The following is a 21,790-nucleotide window of genomic DNA, read 5'->3' as shown; positions in this document are numbered from 1 at the left end:
ACCAGAAAAGTCTGGGCCTCCTGACTCTACCTATGGGTATTGTGCTGCAGTCCCTGATCAGTGGCTCCTGTCCAATTTCCTTGGAATTGTCCAGGACAGTGTATACATTTGGAATTGCCATTCTGCACCCATAGGTCAGAAGGGTAGAAGATTGCCACCATTAGGCCAGAGCCTGGAGGCCTTGCTTCTAAGGTGGAAAGGTTCTTGGGGTGTCAGAGGCTTTAGAAGGCGAGGGCACACGATGTTTAGAGATTCCCAGCCCTTGGGTTGATATTTCCAATTACCTGAAATGTGCCAGGATGCTTCGGGCTGTGAAACGGCATCCCAGGTCACTGAAAGACAGCACAGGAGACAGGGACATGAGCAGCGTGTTGGGCGCTAAAGCCTTGCATGAGGCTAGAGAGTCACACCAGGTGCTTTGGAATGGAGCCCTCAGGGCTCTCCTAGGTATGTGCACCTGGATAGCTTGGATTCCCCAGGAGGGGAAACAGGGCTTTGGGAAGCAGGGCCTGAGAATTGGGCCTCAAGGAAGCCACAAGGAGACGAGGCACCTGTTTCTCTCCTGCCCTGCAGCTTGGGCCTCAGCGTAATCCTATTGAGCATGATTTTTATGTCATCATCTCTCTTCGTGACATAGGTTTGTCATCATAGACCCAGGTTTCCGGAGAGCACAGCGACACATGCGTTTAGGACACAAACAACATTGCTTACCAGGGCTGCCATTGCTGAAGAGGGTCTTGGCAGTGAGAAGGTTAGGACCAAAGGACAGCTGGGCCTGGTGAACTCTGCTTCAAGGGAAGCAGCAGAATGAGTTCTCTTCTTCCTAAGGGAACCTTTTCGGGAGGAAGAAAGGGGAGGTTGTCAGGGCACTCTTGAGATGGGCCACTGATGACACTGCTCGGTCTGCGGGATGGGACCATGGTCTGAAAGCATGACAAGGTTTAGGAAATCTCGGGCCCTTGGAAAATCAAATGGTGAGTCCTGCCACACAGTAAGGCATAGGTTCCATACTTGCATGTCCAAATTTTAATGTGAGTTTTTCAGTAAAGGCACCTTTCCCCTCGTGCTCTGACTTTTAGACTTAGACTGATGACAATTGTCAAGACACTATACAGGGCTAATTACATCTTTTTTCCTTGTGATTCCTGCCTTGGCCCCACCAAGTCAGAGAACTCTCATCAGTTCTCCATGGTAGAGAACCATATATATATATACAAATGCATAAATAAATAAATAAATGAATAAATAAATAAATAAATAAAATATGTATATATGTATCTAATGGCTGATACCCACAGATCAATCACTCCATAAAAAAATCCATTGTACCAGGGGCGTCATTTGCTGGTCCCCAGCCTGTGTCACTAGCCTCCTTTACACCCCTGGGGAAATTCCAAATCACAGTGGTCACAGAAGTGTGTTTTTAGAGCTTTGTAGGATATACATGGAGCTGACATTCGTTGAGAATGCCTACGGTAGAGAGGGTCTGAAAACAATCAGGGCTCTTGGCCTTGAGGCCAGGAAGAGAATGCCTGCCCCGAGAAACAATCCTGCCTTGGCTCCAGTGGCCTGATGGATGGGAGGTCAATAGAGTGGCCTCTGTAAGGCACAGGGGTAGGGAACGCTTTGTGGGCCCTGTCCTTCAGTAGATGTCCTTCGAGATGTCCCTAAGTCCGATATGCCCAAGAAGTTGCCTGGGCTCACCGTGAGCTCTAGTGTGTGCCAGATGGCCCCTCCTCAAAGCCCCTTCATGATGGATGTGGATCTCATGCCTTGTGTCACAGTGTGATTTTGAAGGTCTTCCCCCGCATATCCGACCTAATCTGTATGGGAGGTGTTAGGATCCAACTAGGCGGGACAGTCAAGTGGTGGGTAACTTGTTCTATCCCTGTGCCATGAACCAGAAAAGTCTGGGCCTCCTGACTCTACCTATGGGTATTGTGCTGCAGTCCCTGATCAGTGGCTCCTGTCCAATTTCCTTGGAATTGTCCAGGACAGTGTATACATTTGGAATTGCCATTCTGCACCCATAGGTCAGAAGGGTAGAAGATTGCCACCATCAGGCCAGAGCCTGGAGGTCTTGCTTCTAAGGTGGAAAGGTTCTTGGGGTGTCAGAGGCTTTAGAAGGCGAGGGCACACGATGTTTAGAGATTCCCAGCCCTTGGGTTGATATTTCCAATTACCTGAAATGTGCCAGGATGCTTCGGGCTGTGAAACGGCATCCCAGGTCACTGAAAGACAGCACAGGAGACAGGGACATGAGCAGCGTGTTGGGCGCTAAAGCCTTGCATGAGGCTAGAGAGTCACACCAGGTGCTTTGGAATGGAGCCCTCAGGGCTCTCCTAGGTATGTGCACCTGGATAGCTTGGATTCCCCAGGAGGGGAAACAGGGCTTTGGGAAGCAGGGCCTGAGAATTGGGCCTCAAGGAAGCCACAAGGAGACGAGGCACCTGTTTCTCTCCTGCCCTGCAGCTTGGGCCTCAGCGTAATCCTATTGAGCATGATTTTTATGTCATCATCTCTCTTCGTGACATAGGTTTGTCATCATAGACCCAGGTTTCCGGAGAGCACAGCGACACATGCGTTTAGGACACAAACAACATTGCTTACCAGGGCTGCCATTGCTGAAGAGGGTCTTGGCAGTGAGAAGGTTAGGACCAAAGGACAGCTGGGCCTGGTGAACTCTGCTTCAAGGGAAGCAGCAGAATGAGTTCTCTTCTTCCTAAGGGAACCTTTTCGGGAGGAAGAAAGGGGAGGATGTCAGGGCACTCTTGAGATGGGCCACTGATGACACTGCTCGGTCTGCGGGATGGGACCATGGTCTGAAAGCATGACAAGGTTTAGGAAATCTCGGGCCCTTGGAAAATCAAATGGTGAGTCCTGCCACACAGTAAGGCATAGGTTCCATACTTGCATGTCCAAATTTTAATGTGAGTTTTTCAGTAAAGGCACCTTTCCCCTCGTGCTCTGACTTTTAGACTTAGACTGATGACAATTGTCAAGACACTATACAGGGCTAATTACATCTTTTTTCCTTGTGATTCCTGCCTTGGCCCCACCAAGTCAGAGAACTCTCATCAGTTCTCCATGGTAGAGAACCATATATATATATACAAATGCATAAATAAATAAATAAATGAATAAATAAATAAATAAATAAAATATGTATATATGTATCTAATGGCTGATACCCACAGATCAATCACTCCATAAAAAAATCCATTGTACCAGGGGCGTCATTTGCTGGTCCCCAGCCTGTGTCACTAGCCTCCTTTACACCCCTGGGGAAATTCCAAATCACAGTGGTCACAGAAGTGTGTTTTTAGAGCTTTGTAGGATATACATGGAGCTGACATTCGTTGAGAATGCCTACGGTAGAGAGGGTCTGAAAACAATCAGGGCTCTTGGCCTTGAGGCCAGGAAGAGAATGCCTGCCCCGAGAAACAATCCTGCCTTGGCTCCAGTGGCCTGATGGATGGGAGGTCAATAGAGTGGCCTCTGTAAGGCACAGGGGTAGGGAACGCTTTGTGGGCCCTGTCCTTCAGTAGATGTCCTTCGAGATGTCCCTAAGTCCGATATGCCCAAGAAGTTGCCTCGGCTCACTGTGAGCTCTAGTGTGTGCCAGATGGCCCATCCTCAAAGCCCCTTCATGATGGATGTGGATCTCATGCCTTGTGTCACAGTGTGATTTTGAAGGTCTTCCCCCGCATATCCTACCTAATCTTTATGGGAGGTGTTAGGATCCAACTAGGCGGGACAGTCAAGTGGAGGGTAACTTGTTCTATCCCTGTGCCATGAACCAGAAAAGTCTGGGCCTCCTGACTCTACCTATTTGTATTGCGCTGCAGTCCCTGATCAGTGGCTCCTGTCCAAATTCCTTGGAATTGTCCAGGACAGTGTATACATTTGGAATTGCCATTCTGCACCCACAGGTCAGAAGGGTAGAAGATTGCCTCCATCAGGCCAGAGGCTGGAGGCCTTGCTTCTAAGGTGGAAAGGTTCTTGGGGTGTCAGAGGCTTTAGAAGGCGAGGGCACACGATGTTTAGAGATTCCCAGCCCTTGGGTTGATATTTCCAATTACCTGAAATGTGCCAGGATGCTTCGGGCTGTGAAACGGCATCCCAGGTCACTGAAAGACAGCACAGGAGACAGGGACATGAGCAGCGTGTTGGGCGCTAAAGCCTTGCATGAGGCTAGAGAGTCACACCAGGTGCTTTGGAATGGAGCCCTCAGGGCTCTCCTAGGTATGTGCACCTGGATAGCTTGGATTCCCCAGGAGGGGAAACAGGGCTTTGGGAAGCAGGGCCTGAGAATTGGGCCTCAAGGAAGCCACAAGGAGATGAGGCACCTGTTTCTCTCCTGCCCTGCAGCTTGGGCCTCAGCGTAATCCTATTGAGCATGATTTTTATGTCATCATCTCTCTTCGTGACATAGGTTTGTCATCATAGACCCAGGTTTCCGGAGAGCACAGCGACACATGCGTTTAGGACACAAACAACATTGCTTACCAGGGCTGCCATTGCTGAAGAGGGTCTTGGCAGTGAGAAGGTTAGGACCAAAGGACAGCTGGGCCTGGTGAACTCTGCTTCAAGGGAAGCAGCAGAATGAGTTCTCTTCTTCCTAAGGGAACCTTTTCGGGAGGAAGAAAGGGGAGGATGTCAGGGCACTCTTGAGATGGGCCACTGATGACACTGCTCGGTCTGCGGGATGGGACCATGGTCTGAAAGCATGACAAGGTTTAGGAAATCTCGGGTCCTTGGAAAATCAAATGGTGAGTCCTGCCACACAGTAAGGCATAGGTTCCATACTTGCATGTCCAAATTTTAATGTGAGTTTTTCAGTAAAGGCACCTTTCCCCTCGTGCTCTGACTTTTAGACTTAGACTGATGACAATTGTCAAGACACTATACAGGGCTAATTACATCTTTTTTCCTTGTGATTCCTGCCTTGGCCCCACCAAGTCAGAGAACTCTCATCAGTTCTCCATGGTAGAGAACCATATATATATATATATACACAAATGCATAAATAAATAAATGAATAAATAAATAAATAAAATATGTATATATGTATCTAATGGCTGATACCCACAGATCAATCACTCCATAAAAAAATCCATTGTACCAGGGGCATCATTTGCTGGTCCCCAGCCTGTGTCACTAGCCTCCTTTACACCCCTGGGGAAATTCCAAATCACAGTGGTCACAGAAGTGTGTTTTTAGAGCTTTGTAGGATATACATGGAGCTGACATTCGTTGAGAATGCCTACGGTAGAGAGGGTCTGAAAACAATCAGGGCTCCTGGCCTTGCGGCCAGGAAGAGAACGCCTGCCCAGAGAAACAATCCTGCCTTGGCTCCAGTGGCCTGATGGATGGGAGGTCAATAGAGTGGCCTCTGTAAGGCACAGGGGTAGGGAACGCTTTGTGGGCCCTGTCCTTCAGTAGATGTCCTTCGAGATGTCCCTAAGTCCGATATGCCCAAGAAGTTGCCTGGGCTCACCGTGAGCTCTAGTGTGTGCCAGATGGCCCCTCCTCAAAGCCCCTTCATGATGGATGTGGATCTCATGCCTTGTGTCACAGTGTGATTTTGAAGGTCTTCCCCCGCATATCCTACCTAATCTGTATGGGAGGTGTTAGGATCCAACTAGGCGGGACAGTCAAGTGGTGGGTAACTTGTTCTATCCCTGTGCCATGAACCAGAGAAGTCTGGGCCTCCTGACTCTACCTATGGGTATTGCGCTGCAGTCCCTGATCAGTGGCTCCTGTCCAATTTCCTTGGAATTGTCCAGGATAGTGTATACATTTGGAATTGCCATTCTGCACCCACAGGTCAGAAGGGTAGAAGATTGCCACCATCAGGCCAGAGCCTGGAGGCCTTGCTTCTAAGGTGGAAAGGTTCTTGGGGTGTCAGAGGCTTTAGAAGGCGAGGGCACACGATGTTTAGAGATTCCCAGCCCTTGGGTTGATATTTCCAATTACCTGAAATGTGCCAGGATGCTTCGGGCTGTGAAACGGCATCCCAGGTCACTGAAAGACAGCACAGGAGACAGGGACATGAGCAGCGTGTTGGGTGCTAAAGCCTTGCATGAGGCTAGAGAGTCACACCAGGTGCTTTGGAATGGAGCCCTCAGGGCTCTCCTAGGTATGTGCACCTGGATAGCTTGGATTCCCCAGGAGGGGAAACAGGGCTTTGGGAAGCAGGGCCTGAGAATTGGGCCTCAAGGAAGCCACAAGGAGACGAGGCACCTGTTTCTCTCCTGCCCTGCAGCTTGGGCCTCAGCGTAATCCTATTGAGCATGATTTTTATGTCATCATCTCTCTTCGTGACATAGGTTTGTCATCATAGACCCAGGTTTCCGGAGAGCACAGCGACACATGCGTTTAGGACACAAACAACATTGCTTACCAGGGCTGCCATTGCTGAAGAGGGACTTGGCCGTGAGAAGGTTAGGCCCAAAGGAAAGCTGGGCCTGGTGAACTCTGCTTCAAGGGAAGCAGCAGAATGAGTTCTCTTCTTCCTAAGGGAACCTTTTTGGGAGGAAGAAAGGGGAGGATGTCAGGGCACTCTTTTGATGGGCCACTGATGACACTGCTCGGTCTGCGGGATGGGACCATGGTCTGAAAGCATGACAAGGTTTAGGAAATCTCGGGCCCTTGGAAAATCAAATGGTGAGTCCTGCCACACAGTAAGGCATAGGTTCCTTTCTTGCATGTCCAAATTTTAATGTGGGTTTTTCAGCAAAGGCACCTTTCTCCTCGTGCTCTGACTTTTAGACTTAGACTGATGACAATTGTCAAGACACTATACAGGGCTAATTACATCTTTTTTCCTTGTGATTCCTGCCTTGGCCCCACCAAGTCAGAGAACTCTCATCAGTTCGCCACGGTAGAGAACCATATATATATATACAAATGCATAAATAAATAAATAAATAAATAATATATGTATATATGTATCTAATGGCTGATACCCACAGATCAATCACTCCATAAAAAAATCCATTGTACCAGGGGCATCATTTGCTGGTCCCCAGCCTGTGTCACTAGCCTCCTTTACACCCCTGGGGAAATTCCAAATCACAGTGGTCACAGAAGTGTGTTTTTAGAGCTTTGTAGGATATACATGGAGCTGACATTCGTTGAGAATGCCTACGGTAGAGAGGGTCTGAAAACAATCAGGGCTCTTGGCCTTGCGGCCAGGAAGAGAACGCCTGCCCAGAGAAACAATCCTGCCTTGGCTCCAGTGGCCTGATGGATGGGAGGTCAATAGAGTGGCCTCTGTAAGGCACAGGGGTAGGGAACGCTTTGTGGGCCCTGTCCTTCAGTAGATGTCCTTCGAGATGTCCCTAAGTCCGATATGCCCAAGAAGTTGCCTGGGCTCACCGTGAGCTCTAGTGTGTGCCAGATGGCCCCTCCTCAAAGCCCCTTCATGATGGATGTGGATCTCATGCCTTGTGTCACAGTGTGATTTTGAAGGTCTTCCCCCGCATATCCTACCTAATCTGTATGGGAGGTGTTAGGATCCAACTAGGCGGGACAGTCAAGTGGTGGGTAACTTGTTCTATCCCTGTGCCATGAACCAGAAAAGTCTGGGCCTCCTGACTCTACCTATGGGTATTGCGCTGCAGTCCCTGATCAGTGGCTCCTGTCCAATTTCCTTGGAATTGTCCAGGATAGTGTATACATTTGGAATTGCCATTCTGCACCCACAGGTCAGAAGGGTAGAAGATTGCCACCATCAGGCCAGAGCCTGGAGGCCTTGCTTCTAAGGTGGAAAGGTTCTTGGGGTGTCAGAGGCTTTAGAAGGCGAGGGCACACGATGTTTAGAGATTCCCAGCCCTTGGGTTGATATTTCCAATTACCTGAAATGTGCCAGGATGCTTCGGGCTGTGAAACGGCATCCCAGGTCACTGAAAGACAGCACAGGAGACAGGGACATGAGCAGCGTGTTGGGTGCTAAAGCCTTGCATGAGGCTAGAGAGTCACACCAGGTGCTTTGGAATGGAGCCCTCAGGGCTCTCCTAGGTATGTGCACCTGGATAGCTTGGATTCCCCAGGAGGGGAAACAGGGCTTTGGGAAGCAGGGCCTGAGAATTGGGCCTCAAGGAAGCCACAAGGAGACGAGGCACCTGTTTCTCTCCTGCCCTGCAGCTTGGGCCTCAGCGTAATCCTATTGAGCATGATTTTTATGTCATCATCTCTCTTCGTGACATAGGTTTGTCATCATAGACCCAGGTTTCCGGAGAGCACAGCGACACATGCGTTTAGGACACAAACAACATTGCTTACCAGGGCTGCCATTGCTGAAGAGGGTCTTGGCAGTGAGAAGGTTAGGCCCAAAGGACAGCTGGGCCTGGTGAACTCTGCTTCAAGGGAAGCAGCAGAATGAGTTCTCTTCTTCCTAAGGGAACCTTTTCGGGAGGAAGAAAGGGGAGGTTGTCAGGGCACTCTTTTGATGGGCCACTGATGACACTGCTCGGTCTGCGGGATGGGACCATGGTCTGAAAGCATGACAAGGTTTAGGAAATCTCGGGCCCTTGGAAAATCAAATGGTGAGTCCTGCCACACAGTAAGGCATAGGTTCCTTTCTTGCATGTCCAAATTTTAATGTGGGTTTTTCAGCAAAGGCACCTTTCTCCTCGTGCTCTGACTTTTAGACTTAGACTGATGACAATTGTCAAGACACTATACAGGGCTAATTACATCTTTTTTCCTTGTGATTCCTGCCTTGGCCCCACCAAGTCAGAGAACTCTCATCAGTTCGCCACGGTAGAGAACCATATATATATATACAAATGCATAAATAAATAAATAAATAAATAAATAATATATGTATATATGTATCTAATGGCTGATACCCACAGATCAATCACTCCATAAAAAAATCCATTGTACCAGGGGCGTCATTTGCTGGTCCCCAGCCTGTGTCACTAGCCTCCTTTACACCCCTGGGGAAATTCCAAATCACAGTGGTCACAGAAGTGTGTTTTTAGAGCTTTGTAGGATATACATGGAGCTGACATTCGTTGAGAATGCCTACGGTAGAGAGGGTCTGAAAACAATCAGGGCTCTTGGCCTTGAGGCCAGGAAGAGAATGCCTGCCCCGAGAAACAATCCTGCCTTGGCTCCAGTGGCCTGATGGATGGGAGGTCAATAGAGTGGCCTCTGTAAGGCACAGGGGTAGGGAACGCTTTGTGGGCCCTGTCCTTCAGTAGATGTCCTTCGAGATGTCCCTAAGTCCGATATGCCCAAGAAGTTGCCTCGGCTCACCGTGAGCTCTAGTGTGTGCCAGATGGCCCATCCTCAAAGCCCCTTCATGATGGATGTGGATCTCATGCCTTGTGTCACAGTGTGATTTTGAAGGTCTTCGCCCGCATATCCTACCTAATCTTTATGGGAGGTGTTAGGATCCAACTAGGCGGGACAGTCAAGTGGAGGATAACTTGTTCTATCCCTGTGCCATGAACCAGAAAAGTCTGGGCCTCCTGACTCTACCTATGGGTATTGCGCTGCAGTCCCTGATCAGTGGCTCCTGTCCAAATTCCTTGGAATTGTCCAGGACAGTGTATACATTTGGAATTGCCATTCTGCACCCACAGGTCAGAAGGTTAGAAGATTGCCTCCATCAGGCCAGAGGCTGGAGGCCTTGCTTCTAAGGTGGAAAGGTTCTTGGGGTGTCAGAGGCTTTAGAAGGCGAGGGCACACGATGTTTAGAGATTCCCAGCCCTTGGGTTGATATTTCCAATTACCTGAAATGTGCCAGGATGCTTCGGGCTGTGAAACGGCATCCCAGGTCACTGAAAGACAGCACAGGAGACAGGGACATGAGCAGCGTGTTGGGCGCTAAAGCCTTGCATGAGGCTAGAGAGTCACACCAGGTGCTTTGGAATGGAGCCCTCAGGGCTCTCCTAGGTATGTGCACCTGGATAGCTTGGATTCCCCAGGAGGGGAAACAGGGCTTTGGGAAGCAGGGCCTGAGAATTGGGCCTCAAGGAAGCCACAAGGAGACGAGGCACCTGTTTCTCTCCTGCCCTGCAGCTTGGGCCTCAGCGTAATCCTATTGAGCATGATTTTTATGTCATCATCTCTCTTCGTGACATAGGTTTGTCATCATAGACCCAGGTTTCCGGAGAGCACAGCGACACATGCGTTTAGGACACAAACAACATTGCTTACCAGGGCTGCCATTGCTGAAGAGGGTCTTGGCAGTGAGAAGGTTAGGACCAAAGGACAGCTGGGCCTGGTGAACTCTGCTTCAAGGGAAGCAGCAGAATGAGTTCTCTTCTTCCTAAGGGAACCTTTTCGGGAGGAAGAAAGGGGAGGATGTCAGGGCACTCTTGAGATGGGCCACTGATGACACTGCTCGGTCTGCGGGATGGGACCATGGTCTGAAAGCATGACAAGGTTTAGGAAATCTCGGGTCCTTGGAAAATCAAATGGTGAGTCCTGCCACACAGTAAGGCATAGGTTCCATACTTGCATGTCCAAATTTTAATGTGAGTTTTTCAGTAAAGGCACCTTTCCCCTCGTGCTCTGACTTTTAGACTTAGACTGATGACAATTGTCAAGACACTATACAGGGCTAATTACATCTTTTTTCCTTGTGATTCCTGCCTTGGCCCCACCAAGTCAGAGAACTCTCATCAGTTCTCCATGGTAGAGAACCATATATATATATATATATATATATATATATATATATATATATATATATACAAATGCATAAATAAATAAATGAATAAATAAATAAATAAATAAAATATGTATATATGTATCTAATGGCTGATACCCACAGATCAATCACTCCATAAAAAAATCCATTGTACCAGGGGCATCATTTGCTGGTCCCCAGCCTGTGTCACTAGCCTCCTTTACACCCCTGGGGAAATTCCAAATCACAGTGGTCACAGAAGTGTGTTTTTAGAGCTTTGTAGGATATACATGGAGCTGACATTCGTTGAGAATGCCTATGGTAGAGAGGGTCTGAAAACAATCAGGGCTCCTGGCCTTGCGGCCAGGAAGAGAACGCCTGCCCAGAGAAACAATCCTGCCTTGGCTCCAGTGGCCTGATGGATGGGAGGTCAATAGAGTGGCCTCTGTAAGGCACAGGGGTAGGGAACGCTTTGTGGGCCCTGTCCTTCAGTAGATGTCCTTCGAGATGTCCCTAAGTCCGATATGCCCAAGAAGTTGCCTGGGCTCACCGTGAGCTCTAGTGTGTGCCAGATGGCCCCTCCTCAAAGCCCCTTCATGATGGATGTGGATCTCATGCCTTGTGTCACAGTGTGATTTTGAAGGTCTTCCCCCGCATATCCTACCTAATCTGTATGGGAGGTGTTAGGATCCAACTAGGCGGGACAGTCAAGTGGTGGGTAACTTGTTCTATCCCTGTGCCATGAACCAGAAAAGTCTGGGCCTCCTGACTCTACCTATGGGTATTGCGCTGCAGTCCCTGATCAGTGGCTCCTGTCCAATTTCCTTGGAATTGTCCAGGATAGTGTATACATTTGGAATTGCCATTCTGCACCCACAGGTCAGAAGGGTAGAAGATTGCCACCATCAGGCCAGAGCCTGGAGGCCTTGCTTCTAAGGTGGAAAGGTTCTTGGGGTGTCAGAGGCTTTAGAAGGCGAGGGCACACGATGTTTAGAGATTCCCAGCCCTTGGGTTGATATTTCCAATTACCTGAAATGTGCCAGGATGCTTCGGGCTGTGAAACGGCATCCCAGGTCACTGAAAGACAGCACAGGAGACAGGGACATGAGCAGCGTGTTGGGTGCTAAAGCCTTGCATGAGGCTAGAGAGTCACACCAGGTGCTTTGGAATGGAGCCCTCAGGGCTCTCCTAGGTATGTGCACCTGGATAGCTTGGATTCCCCAGATGGGGAAATAGGGCTTTGGGAAGCAGGGCCTGAGAATTGGGCCTCAAGGAAGCCACAAGGAGACGAGGCACCTGTTTCTCTCCTGCCCTGCAGCTTGGGCCTCAGCGTAATCCTATTGAGCATGATTTTTATGTCATCATCTCTCTTTGTGACATAGGTTTGTCATCATAGACCCAGGTTTCCGGAGAGCACAGCGACACATGCGTTTAGGACACAAACAACATTGCTTACCAGGGCTGCCATTGCTGAAGAGGGACTTGGCCGTGAGAAGGTTAGGCCCAAAGGAAAGCTGGGCCTGGTGAACTCTGCTTCAAGGGAAGCAGCAGAATGAGTTCTCTTCTTCCTAAGGGAACCTTTTTGGGAGGAAGAAAGGGGAGGATGTCAGGGCACTCTTTTGATGGGCCACTGATGACACTGCTCGGTCTGCGGGATGGGACCATGGTCTGAAAGCATGACAAGGTTTAGGAAATCTCGGGCCCTTGGAAAATCAAATGGTGAGTCCTGCCACACAGTAAGGCATAGGTTCCTTTCTTGCATGTCCAAATTTTAATGTGGGTTTTTCAGCAAAGGCACCTTTCTCCTCGTGCTCTGACTTTTAGACTTAGACTGATGACAATTGTCAAGACACTATACAGGGCTAATTACATCTTTTTTCCTTGTGATTCCTGCCTTGGCCCCACCAAGTCAGAGAACTCTCATCAGTTCGCCACGGTAGAGAACCATATATATATATATACAAATGCATAAATAAATAAATAAATAAATAATATATGTATATATGTATCTAATGGCTGATACCCACAGATCAATCACTCCATAAAAAAATCCATTGTACCAGGGGCGTCATTTGCTGGTCCCCAGCCTGTGTCACTAGCCTCCTTTACACCCCTGGGGAAATTCCAAATCACAGTGGTCACAGAAGTGTGTTTTTAGAGCTTTGTAGGATATACATGGAGCTGACATTCGTTGAGAATGCCTACGGTAGAGAGGGTCTGAAAACAATCAGGGCTCTTGGCCTTGCAGCCAGGAAGAGAACGCCTGCCCAGAGAAACAATCCTGCCTTGGCTCCAGTGGCCTGATGGATGGGAGGTCAATAGAGTGGCCTCTGTAAGGCACAGGGGTAGGGAACGCTTTGTGGGCCCTGTCCTTCAGTAGATGTCCTTCGAGATGTCCCTAAGTCCGATATGCCCAAGAAGTTGCCTGGGCTCACCGTGAGCTCTAGTGTGTGCCAGATGGCCCCTCCTCAAAGCCCCTTCATGATGGATGTGGATCTCATGCCTTGTGTCACAGTGTGATTTTGAAGGTCTTCCCCCGCATATCCTACCTAATCTGTATGGGAGGTGTTAGGATCCAACTAGGCGGGACAGTCAAGTGGTGGGTAACTTGTTCTATCCCTGTGCCATGAACCAGAAAAGTCTGGGCCTCCTGACTCTACCTATGGGTATTGCGCTGCAGTCCCTGATCAGTGGCTCCTGTCCAATTTCCTTGGAATTGTCCAGGATAGTGTATACATTTGGAATTGCCATTCTGCACCCACAGGTCAGAAGGGTAGAAGATTGCCACCATCAGGCCAGAGCCTGGAGGCCTTGCTTCTAAGGTGGAAAGGTTCTTGGGGTGTCAGAGGCTTTAGAAGGCGAGGGCACACGATGTTTAGAGATTCCCAGCCCTTGGGTTGATATTTCCAATTACCTGAAATGTGCCAGGATGCTTCGGGCTGTGAAACGGCATCCCAGGTCACTGAAAGACAGCACAGGAGACAGGGACATGAGCAGCGTGTTGGGTGCTAAAGCCTTGCATGAGGCTAGAGAGTCACACCAGGTGCTTTGGAATGGAGCCCTCAGGGCTCTCCTAGGTATGTGCACCTGGATAGCTTGGATTCCCCAGGAGGGGAAACAGGGCTTTGGGAAGCAGGGCCTGAGAATTGGGCCTCAAGGAAGCCACAAGGAGACGAGGCACCTGTTTCTCTCCTGCCCTGCAGCTTGGGCCTCAGCGTAATCCTATTGAGCATGATTTTTATGTCATCATCTCTCTTCGTGACATAGGTTTGTCATCATAGACCCAGGTTTCCGGAGAGCACAGCGACACATGCGTTTAGGACACAAACAACATTGCTTACCAGGGCTGCCATTGCTGAAGAGGGTCTTGGCAGTGAGAAGGTTAGGCCCAAAGGACAGCTGGGCCTGGTGAACTCTGCTTCAAGGGAAGCAGCAGAATGAGTTCTCTTCTTCCTAAGGGAACCTTTTCGGGAGGAAGAAAGGGGAGGTTGTCAGGGCACTCTTTTGATGGGCCACTGATGACACTGCTCGGTCTGCGGGATGGGACCATGGTCTGAAAGCATGACAAGGTTTAGGAAATCTCGGGCCCTTGGAAAATCAAATGGTGAGTCCTGCCACACAGTAAGGCATAGGTTCCTTTCTTGCATGTCCAAATTTTAATGTGGGTTTTTCAGCAAAGGCACCTTTCTCCTCGTGCTCTGACTTTTAGACTTAGACTGATGACAATTGTCAAGACACTATACAGGGCTAATTACATCTTTTTTCCTTGTGATTCCTGCCTTGGCCCCACCAAGTCAGAGAACTCTCATCAGTTCGCCACGGTAGAGAACCATATATATATATACAAATGCATAAATAAATAAATAAATAAATAAATAATATATGTATATATGTATCTAATGGCTGATACCCACAGATCAATCACTCCATAAAAAAATCCATTGTACCAGGGGCGTCATTTGCTGGTCCCCAGCCTGTGTCACTAGCCTCCTTTACACCCCTGGGGAAATTCCAAATCACAGTGGTCACAGAAGTGTGTTTTTAGAGCTTTGTAGGATATACATGGAGCTGACATTCGTTGAGAATGCCTACGGTAGAGAGGGTCTGAAAACAATCAGGGCTCTTGGCCTTGAGGCCAGGAAGAGAATGCCTGCCCCGAGAAACAATCCTGCCTTGGCTCCAGTGGCCTGATGGATGGGAGGTCAATAGAGTGGCCTCTGTAAGGCACAGGGGTAGGGAACGCTTTGTGGGCCCTGTCCTTCAGTAGATGTCCTTCGAGATGTCCCTAAGTCCGATATGCCCAAGAAGTTGCCTCGGCTCACCGTGAGCTCTAGTGTGTGCCAGATGGCCCATCCTCAAAGCCCCTTCATGATGGATGTGGATCTCATGCCTTGTGTCACAGTGTGATTTTGAAGGTCTTCGCCCGCATATCCTACCTAATCTTTATGGGAGGTGTTAGGATCCAACTAGGCGGGACAGTCAAGTGGAGGATAACTTGTTCTATCCCTGTGCCATGAACCAGAAAAGTCTGGGCCTCCTGACTCTACCTATGGGTATTGCGCTGCAGTCCCTGATCAGTGGCTCCTGTCCAAATTCCTTGGAATTGTCCAGGACAGTGTATACATTTGGAATTGCCATTCTGCACCCACAGGTCAGAAGGTTAGAAGATTGCCTCCATCAGGCCAGAGGCTGGAGGCCTTGCTTCTAAGGTGGAAAGGTTCTTGGGGTGTCAGAGGCTTTAGAAGGCGAGGGCACACGATGTTTAGAGATTCCCAGCCCTTGGGTTGATATTTCCAATTACCTGAAATGTGCCAGGATGCTTCGGGCTGTGAAACGGCATCCCAGGTCACTGAAAGACAGCACAGGAGACAGGGACATGAGCAGCGTGTTGGGCGCTAAAGCCTTGCATGAGGCTAGAGAGTCACACCAGGTGCTTTGGAATGGAGCCCTCAGGGCTCTCCTAGGTATGTGCACCTGGATAGCTTGGATTCCCCAGGAGGGGAAACAGGGCTTTGGGAAGCAGGGCCTGAGAATTGGGCCTCAAGGAAGCCACAAGGAGACGAGGCACCTGTTTCTCTCCTGCCCTGCAGCTTGGGCCTCAGCGTAATCCTATTGAGCATGATTTTTATGTCATCATCTCTCTTCGTGACATAGGTTTGTCATCATAGACCCAGGTTTCCGGAGAGCACAGCGACACATGCGTTTAGGACACAAACAACATTGCTTACCAGGGCTGCCATTGCTGAAGAGGGTCTTGGCAGTGAGAAGGTTAGGACCAAAGGACAGCTGGGCCTGGTGAACTCTGCTTCAAGGGAAGCAGCAGAATGAGTTCTCTTCTTCCTAAGGGAACCTTTTCGGGAGGAAGAAAGGGGAGGATGTCAGGGCACTCTTGAGATGGGCCACTGATGACACTGCTCGGTCTGCGGGATGGGACCATGGTCTGAAAGCATGACAAGGTTTAGGAAATCTCGGGTCCTTGGAAAATCAAATGGTGAGTCCTGCCACACAGTAAGGCATAGGTTCCATACTTGCATGTCCAAATTTTAATGTGAGTTTTTCAGTAAAGGCACCTTTCCCCTCGTGCTCTGACTTTTAGACTTAGACTGATGACAATTGTCAAGACACTATACAGGGCTAATTACATCTTTTTTCCTTGTGATTCCTGCCTTGGCCCCACCAAGTCAGAGAACTCTCATCAGTTCTCCATGGTAGAGAACCATATATATATATATATATATATATATATATATATATATATATATATATATATATATACAAATGCATAAATAAATAAATGAATAAATAAATAAATAAATAAAATATGTATATATGTATCTAATGGCTGATACCCACAGATCAATCACTCCATAAAAAAATCCATTGTACCAGGGGCATCATTTGCTGGTCCCCAGCCTGTGTCACTAGCCTCCTTTACACCCCTGGGGAAATTCCAAATCACAGTGGTCACAGAAGTGTGTTTTTAGAGCTTTGTAGGATATACATGGAGCTGACATTCGTTGAGAATGCCTATGGTAGAGAGGGTCTGAAAACAATCAGGGCTCCTGGCCTTGCGGCCAGGAAGAGAACGCCTGCCCAGAGAAACAATCCTGCCTTGGCTCCAGTGGCCTGATGGATGGGAGGTCAATAGAGTGGCCTCTGTAAGGCACAGGGGTAGGGAACGCTTTGTGGGCCCTGTCCTTCAGTAGATGTCCTTCGAGATGTCCCTAAGTCCGATATGCCCAAGAAGTTGCCTGGGCTCACCGTGAGCTCTAGTGTGTGCCAGATGGCCCCTCCTCAAAGCCCCTTCATGATGGATGTGGATCTCATGCCTTGTGTCACAGTGTGATTTTGAAGGTCTTCCCCCGCATATCCTACCTAATCTGTATGGGAGGTGTTAGGATCCAACTAGGCGGGACAGTCAAGTGGTGGGTAACTTGTTCTATCCCTGTGCCATGAACCAGAAAAGTCTGGGCCTCCTGACTCTACCTATGGGTATTGCGCTGCAGTCCCTGATCAGTGGCTCCTGTCCAATTTCCTTGGAATTGTCCAGGATAGTGTATACATTTGGAATTGCCATTCTGCACCCACAGGTCAGAAGGGTAGAAGATTGCCACCATCAGGCCAGAGCCTGGAGGCCTTGCTTCTAAGGTGGAAAGGTTCTTGGGGTGTCAGAGGCTTTAGAAGGCGAGGGCACACGATGTTTAGAGATTCCCAGCCCTTGGGTTGATATTTCCAATTACCTGAAATGTGCCAGGATGCTTCGGGCTGTGAAACGGCATCCCAGGTCACTGAAAGACAGCACAGGAGACAGGGACATGAGCAGCGTGTTGGGTGCTAAAGCCTTGCATGAGGCTAGAGAGTCACACCAGGTGCTTTGGAATGGAGCCCTCAGGGCTCTCCTAGGTATGTGCACCTGGATAGCTTGGATTCCCCAGATGGGGAAATAGGGCTTTGGGAAGCAGGGCCTGAGAATTGGGCCTCAAGGAAGCCACAAGGAGACGAGGCACCTGTTTCTCTCCTGCCCTGCAGCTTGGGCCTCAGCGTAATCCTATTGAGCATGATTTTTATGTCATCATCTCTCTTTGTGACATAGGTTTGTCATCATAGACCCAGGTTTCCGGAGAGCACAGCGACACATGCGTTTAGGACACAAACAACATTGCTTACCAGGGCTGCCATTGCTGAAGAGGGACTTGGCCGTGAGAAGGTTAGGCCCAAAGGAAAGCTGGGCCTGGTGAACTCTGCTTCAAGGGAAGCAGCAGAATGAGTTCTCTTCTTCCTAAGGGAACCTTTTTGGGAGGAAGAAAGGGGAGGATGTCAGGGCACTCTTTTGATGGGCCACTGATGACACTGCTCGGTCTGCGGGATGGGACCATGGTCTGAAAGCATGACAAGGTTTAGGAAATCTCGGGCCCTTGGAAAATCAAATGGTGAGTCCTGCCACACAGTAAGGCATAGGTTCCTTTCTTGCATGTCCAAATTTTAATGTGGGTTTTTCAGCAAAGGCACCTTTCTCCTCGTGCTCTGACTTTTAGACTTAGACTGATGACAATTGTCAAGACACTATACAGGGCTAATTACATCTTTTTTCCTTGTGATTCCTGCCTTGGCCCCACCAAGTCAGAGAACTCTCATCAGTTCGCCACGGTAGAGAACCATATATATATATACAAATGCATAAATAAATAAATAAATAAATAATATATGTATATATGTATCTAATGGCTGATACCCACAGATCAATCACTCCATAAAAAAATCCATTGTACCAGGGGCGTCATTTGCTGGTCCCCAGCCTGTGTCACTAGCCTCCTTTACACCCCTGGGGAAATTCCAAATCACAGTGGTCACAGAAGTGTGTTTTTAGAGCTTTGTAGGATATACATGGAGCTGACATTCGTTGAGAATGCCTACGGTAGAGAGGGTCTGAAAACAATCAGGGCTCTTGGCCTTGCAGCCAGGAAGAGAACGCCTGCCCAGAGAAACAATCCTGCCTTGGCTCCAGTGGCCTGATGGATGGGAGGTCAATAGAGTGGCCTCTGTAAGGCACAGGGGTAGGGAACGCTTTGTGGGCCCTGTCCTTCAGTAGATGTCCTTCGAGATGTCCCTAAGTCCGATATGCCCAAGATGTTGCCTGGGCTCACCGTGAGCTCTAGTGTGTGCCAGATGGCCCCTCCTCAAAGCCCCTTCATGATGGATGTGGATCTCATGCCTTGTGTCACAGTGTGATTTTGAAGGTCTTCCCCCGCATATCCGACCTAATCTGTATGGGAGGTGTTAGGATCCAACTAGGCGGGACAGTCAAGTGGTGGGTAACTTGTTCTATCCCTGTGCCATGAACCAGAAAAGTCTGGGCCTCCTGACTCTACCTATGGGTATTGCGCTGCAGTCCCTGATCAGTGGCTCCTGTCCAATTTCCTTGGAATTGTCCAGGATAGTGTATACATTTGGAATTGCCATTATGCACCCACAGGTCAGAAGGGTAGAAGATTGCCACCATCAGGCCAGAGCCTGGAGGCCTTGCTTCTAAGGTGGAAAGGTTCTTGGGGTGTCAGAGGCTTTAGAAGGCGAGGGCACACGATGTTTAGAGATTCCCAGCCCTTGGGTTGATATTTCCAATTACCTGAAATGTGCCAGGATGCTTCGGGCTGTGAAACGGCATCCCAGGTCACTGAAAGACAGCACAGGAGACAGGGACATGAGCAGCGTGTTGGGTGCTAAAGCCTTGCATGAGGCTAGAGAGTCACACCAGGTGCTTTGGAATGGAGCCCTCAGGGCTCTCCTAGGTATGTGCACCTGGATAGCTTGGATTCCCCAGGAGGGGAAACAGGGCTTTGGGAAGCAGGGCCTGAGAATTGGGCCTCAAGGAAGCCACAAGGAGACGAGGCACCTGTTTCTCTCCTGCCCTGCAGCTTGGGCCTCAGCGTAATCCTATTGAGCATGATTTTTATGTCATCATCTCTCTTCGTGACATAGGTTTGTCATCATAGACCCAGGTTTCCGGAGAGCACAGCGACACATGCGTTTAGGACACAAACAACATTGCTTACCAGGGCTGCCATTGCTGAAGAGGGACTTGGCCGTGAGAAGGTTAGGCCCAAAGGAAAGCTGGGCCTGGTGAACTCTGCTTCAAGGGAAGCAGCAGAATGAGTTCTCTTCTTCCTAAGGGAACCTTTTTGGGAGGAAGAAAGGGGAGGATGTCAGGGCACTCTTTTGATGGGCCACTGATGACACTGCTCGGTCTGCGGGATGGGACCATGGTCTGAAAGCATGACAAGGTTTAGGAAATCTCGGGCCCTTGGAAAATCAAATGGTGAGTCCTGCCACACAGTAAGGCATAGGTTCCTTTCTAGCATGTCCAAATTTTAATGTGGGTTTTTCAGCAAAGGCACCTTTCTCCTCGTGCTCTGACTTTTAGACTTAGACTGATGACAATTGTCAAGACACTATACAGGGCTAATTACATCTTTTTTCCTTGTGATTCCTGCCTTGGCCCCACCAAGTCAGAGAACTCTCATCAGTTCGCCACGGTAGAGAACCATATATATATATACAAATGCATAAATAAATAAATAAATAAATAATATATGTATATATGTATCTAATGGCTGATACCCACAGATCAATCACTCCATAAAAAAATCCATTGTACCAGGGGCGTCATTTGCTGGTCCCCAGCCTGTGTCACTAGCCTCCTTTACACCCCTGGGGAAATTCCAAATCACAGTGGTCACAGAAGTGTGTTTTTAGAGCTTTGTAGGATATACATGGAGCTGACATTCGTTGAGAATGCCTACGGTAGAGAGGGTCTGAAAACAATCAGGGCTCTTGGCCTTGAGGCCAGGAAGAGAATGCCTGCCCCGAGAAACAATCCTGCCTTGGCTCCAGTGGCCTGATGGAAGGGAGGTCAATAGAGTGGCCTCTGTAAGGCACAGGGGTAGGGAACGCTTTGTGGGCCCTGTCCTTCAGTAGATGTCCTTCGAGATGTCCCTAAGTCCGATATGCCCAAGAAGTTGCCTCGGCTCACTGTGAGCTCTAGTGTGTGCCAGATGGCCCATCCTCAAAGCCCCTTCATGATGGATGTGGATCTCATGCCTTGTGTCACAGTGTGATTTTGAAGGTCTTCCCCCGCATATCCTACCTAATCTTTATGGGAGGTGTTAGGATCCAACTAGGCGGGACAGTCAAGTGGAGGGTAACTTGTTCTATCCCTGTGCCATGAACCAGAAATGTCTAGGCCTCCTGACTCTACCTATTTGTATTGCGCTGCAGTCCCTGATCAGTGGCTCCTGTCCAAATTCCTTGGAATTGTCCAGGACAGTGTATACATTTGGAATTGCCATTCTGCACCCACAGGTCAGAAGGATAGAAGATTGCCTCCATCAGGCCAGAGGCTGGAGGCCTTGCTTCTAAGGTGGAAAGGTTCTTGGGGTGTCAGAGGCTTTAGAAGGCGAGGGCACACGATGTTTAGAGATTCCCAGCCCTTGGGTTGATATTTCCAATTACCTGAAATGTGCCAGGATGCTTCGGGCTGTGAAACGGCATCCCAGGTCACTGAAAGACAGCACAGGAGACAGGGACATGAGCAGCGTGTTGGGCGCTAAAGCCTTGCATGAGGCTAGAGAGTCACACCAGGTGCTTTGGAATGGAGCCCTCAGGGCTCTCCTAGGTATGTGCACCTGGATAGCTTGGATTCCCCAGGAGGGGAAACAGGGCTTTGGGAAGCAGGGCCTGAGAATTGGGCCTCAAGGAAGCCACAAGGAGACGAGGCACCTGTTTCTCTCCTGCCCTGCAGCTTGGGCCTCAGCGTAATCCTATTGAGCATGATTTTTATGTCATCATCTCTCTTTGTGACATAGGTTTGTCATCATAGACCCAGGTTTCCGGAGAGCACAGCGACACATGCGTTTAGGACACAAACAACATTGCTTACCAGGGCTGCCATTGCTGAAGAGGGACTTGGCCGTGAGAAGGTTAGGCCCAAAGGAAAGCTGGGCCTGGTGAACTCTGCTTCAAGGGAAGCAGCAGAATGAGTTCTCTTCTTCCTAAGGGAACCTTTTTGGGAGGAAGAAAGGGGAGGATGTCAGGGCACTCTTTTGATGGGCCACTGATGACACTGCTCGGTCTGCGGGATGGGAC

The 21,790-nt window shown here is 49.2% G+C and overlaps 12 non-coding genes across 12 annotated transcripts; all 12 read right to left on the bottom strand.

The window, feature by feature from the left end:
- Positions 1–576: 576 nt before the first annotated feature.
- Positions 577–655, bottom strand: LOC131902992 (small nucleolar RNA SNORD115). Its single transcript, XR_009377257.1, has one exon. It is a non-coding gene; the product is annotated as a small nucleolar RNA SNORD115 (small nucleolar RNA).
- Positions 656–2,475: 1,820 nt separating this feature from the next.
- Positions 2,476–2,554, bottom strand: LOC131902991 (small nucleolar RNA SNORD115). The gene has a single exon (XR_009377256.1). It is a non-coding gene; the product is annotated as a small nucleolar RNA SNORD115 (small nucleolar RNA).
- Positions 2,555–4,374: 1,820 nt separating this feature from the next.
- LOC131902990 (small nucleolar RNA SNORD115) lies at positions 4,375–4,453 on the bottom strand. Its single transcript, XR_009377255.1, has one exon. It is a non-coding gene; the product is annotated as a small nucleolar RNA SNORD115 (small nucleolar RNA).
- Positions 4,454–6,271: 1,818 nt separating this feature from the next.
- Positions 6,272–6,350, bottom strand: LOC131902989 (small nucleolar RNA SNORD115). Its single transcript, XR_009377254.1, has one exon. It is a non-coding gene; the product is annotated as a small nucleolar RNA SNORD115 (small nucleolar RNA).
- Positions 6,351–8,154: 1,804 nt separating this feature from the next.
- On the bottom strand, positions 8,155–8,233 carry LOC131902988 (small nucleolar RNA SNORD115). Its single transcript, XR_009377253.1, has one exon. It is a non-coding gene; the product is annotated as a small nucleolar RNA SNORD115 (small nucleolar RNA).
- A 1,808-nt stretch (positions 8,234–10,041) lies between these two features.
- LOC131902987 (small nucleolar RNA SNORD115) lies at positions 10,042–10,120 on the bottom strand. Its single transcript, XR_009377252.1, has one exon. It is a non-coding gene; the product is annotated as a small nucleolar RNA SNORD115 (small nucleolar RNA).
- Positions 10,121–11,972: 1,852 nt separating this feature from the next.
- On the bottom strand, positions 11,973–12,051 carry LOC131903018 (small nucleolar RNA SNORD115). The gene has a single exon (XR_009377281.1). It is a non-coding gene; the product is annotated as a small nucleolar RNA SNORD115 (small nucleolar RNA).
- Positions 12,052–13,857: 1,806 nt separating this feature from the next.
- LOC131902986 (small nucleolar RNA SNORD115) lies at positions 13,858–13,936 on the bottom strand. The gene has a single exon (XR_009377251.1). It is a non-coding gene; the product is annotated as a small nucleolar RNA SNORD115 (small nucleolar RNA).
- Positions 13,937–15,744: 1,808 nt separating this feature from the next.
- Positions 15,745–15,823, bottom strand: LOC131902985 (small nucleolar RNA SNORD115). Its single transcript, XR_009377250.1, has one exon. It is a non-coding gene; the product is annotated as a small nucleolar RNA SNORD115 (small nucleolar RNA).
- A 1,860-nt stretch (positions 15,824–17,683) lies between these two features.
- LOC131903017 (small nucleolar RNA SNORD115) lies at positions 17,684–17,762 on the bottom strand. Its single transcript, XR_009377280.1, has one exon. It is a non-coding gene; the product is annotated as a small nucleolar RNA SNORD115 (small nucleolar RNA).
- Positions 17,763–19,566: 1,804 nt separating this feature from the next.
- On the bottom strand, positions 19,567–19,645 carry LOC131902984 (small nucleolar RNA SNORD115). Its single transcript, XR_009377249.1, has one exon. It is a non-coding gene; the product is annotated as a small nucleolar RNA SNORD115 (small nucleolar RNA).
- A 1,804-nt stretch (positions 19,646–21,449) lies between these two features.
- Positions 21,450–21,528, bottom strand: LOC131903016 (small nucleolar RNA SNORD115). The gene has a single exon (XR_009377279.1). It is a non-coding gene; the product is annotated as a small nucleolar RNA SNORD115 (small nucleolar RNA).
- Positions 21,529–21,790: the final 262 nt, after the last annotated feature.

This window comes from Peromyscus eremicus, chromosome 1 (genome assembly GCF_949786415.1).
Source record: "Peromyscus eremicus chromosome 1, PerEre_H2_v1, whole genome shotgun sequence".
Lineage (NCBI taxonomy): Eukaryota > Metazoa > Chordata > Mammalia > Rodentia > Cricetidae > Peromyscus > Peromyscus eremicus.
This window is presented reverse-complemented; position numbering and strand designations above follow the sequence as displayed.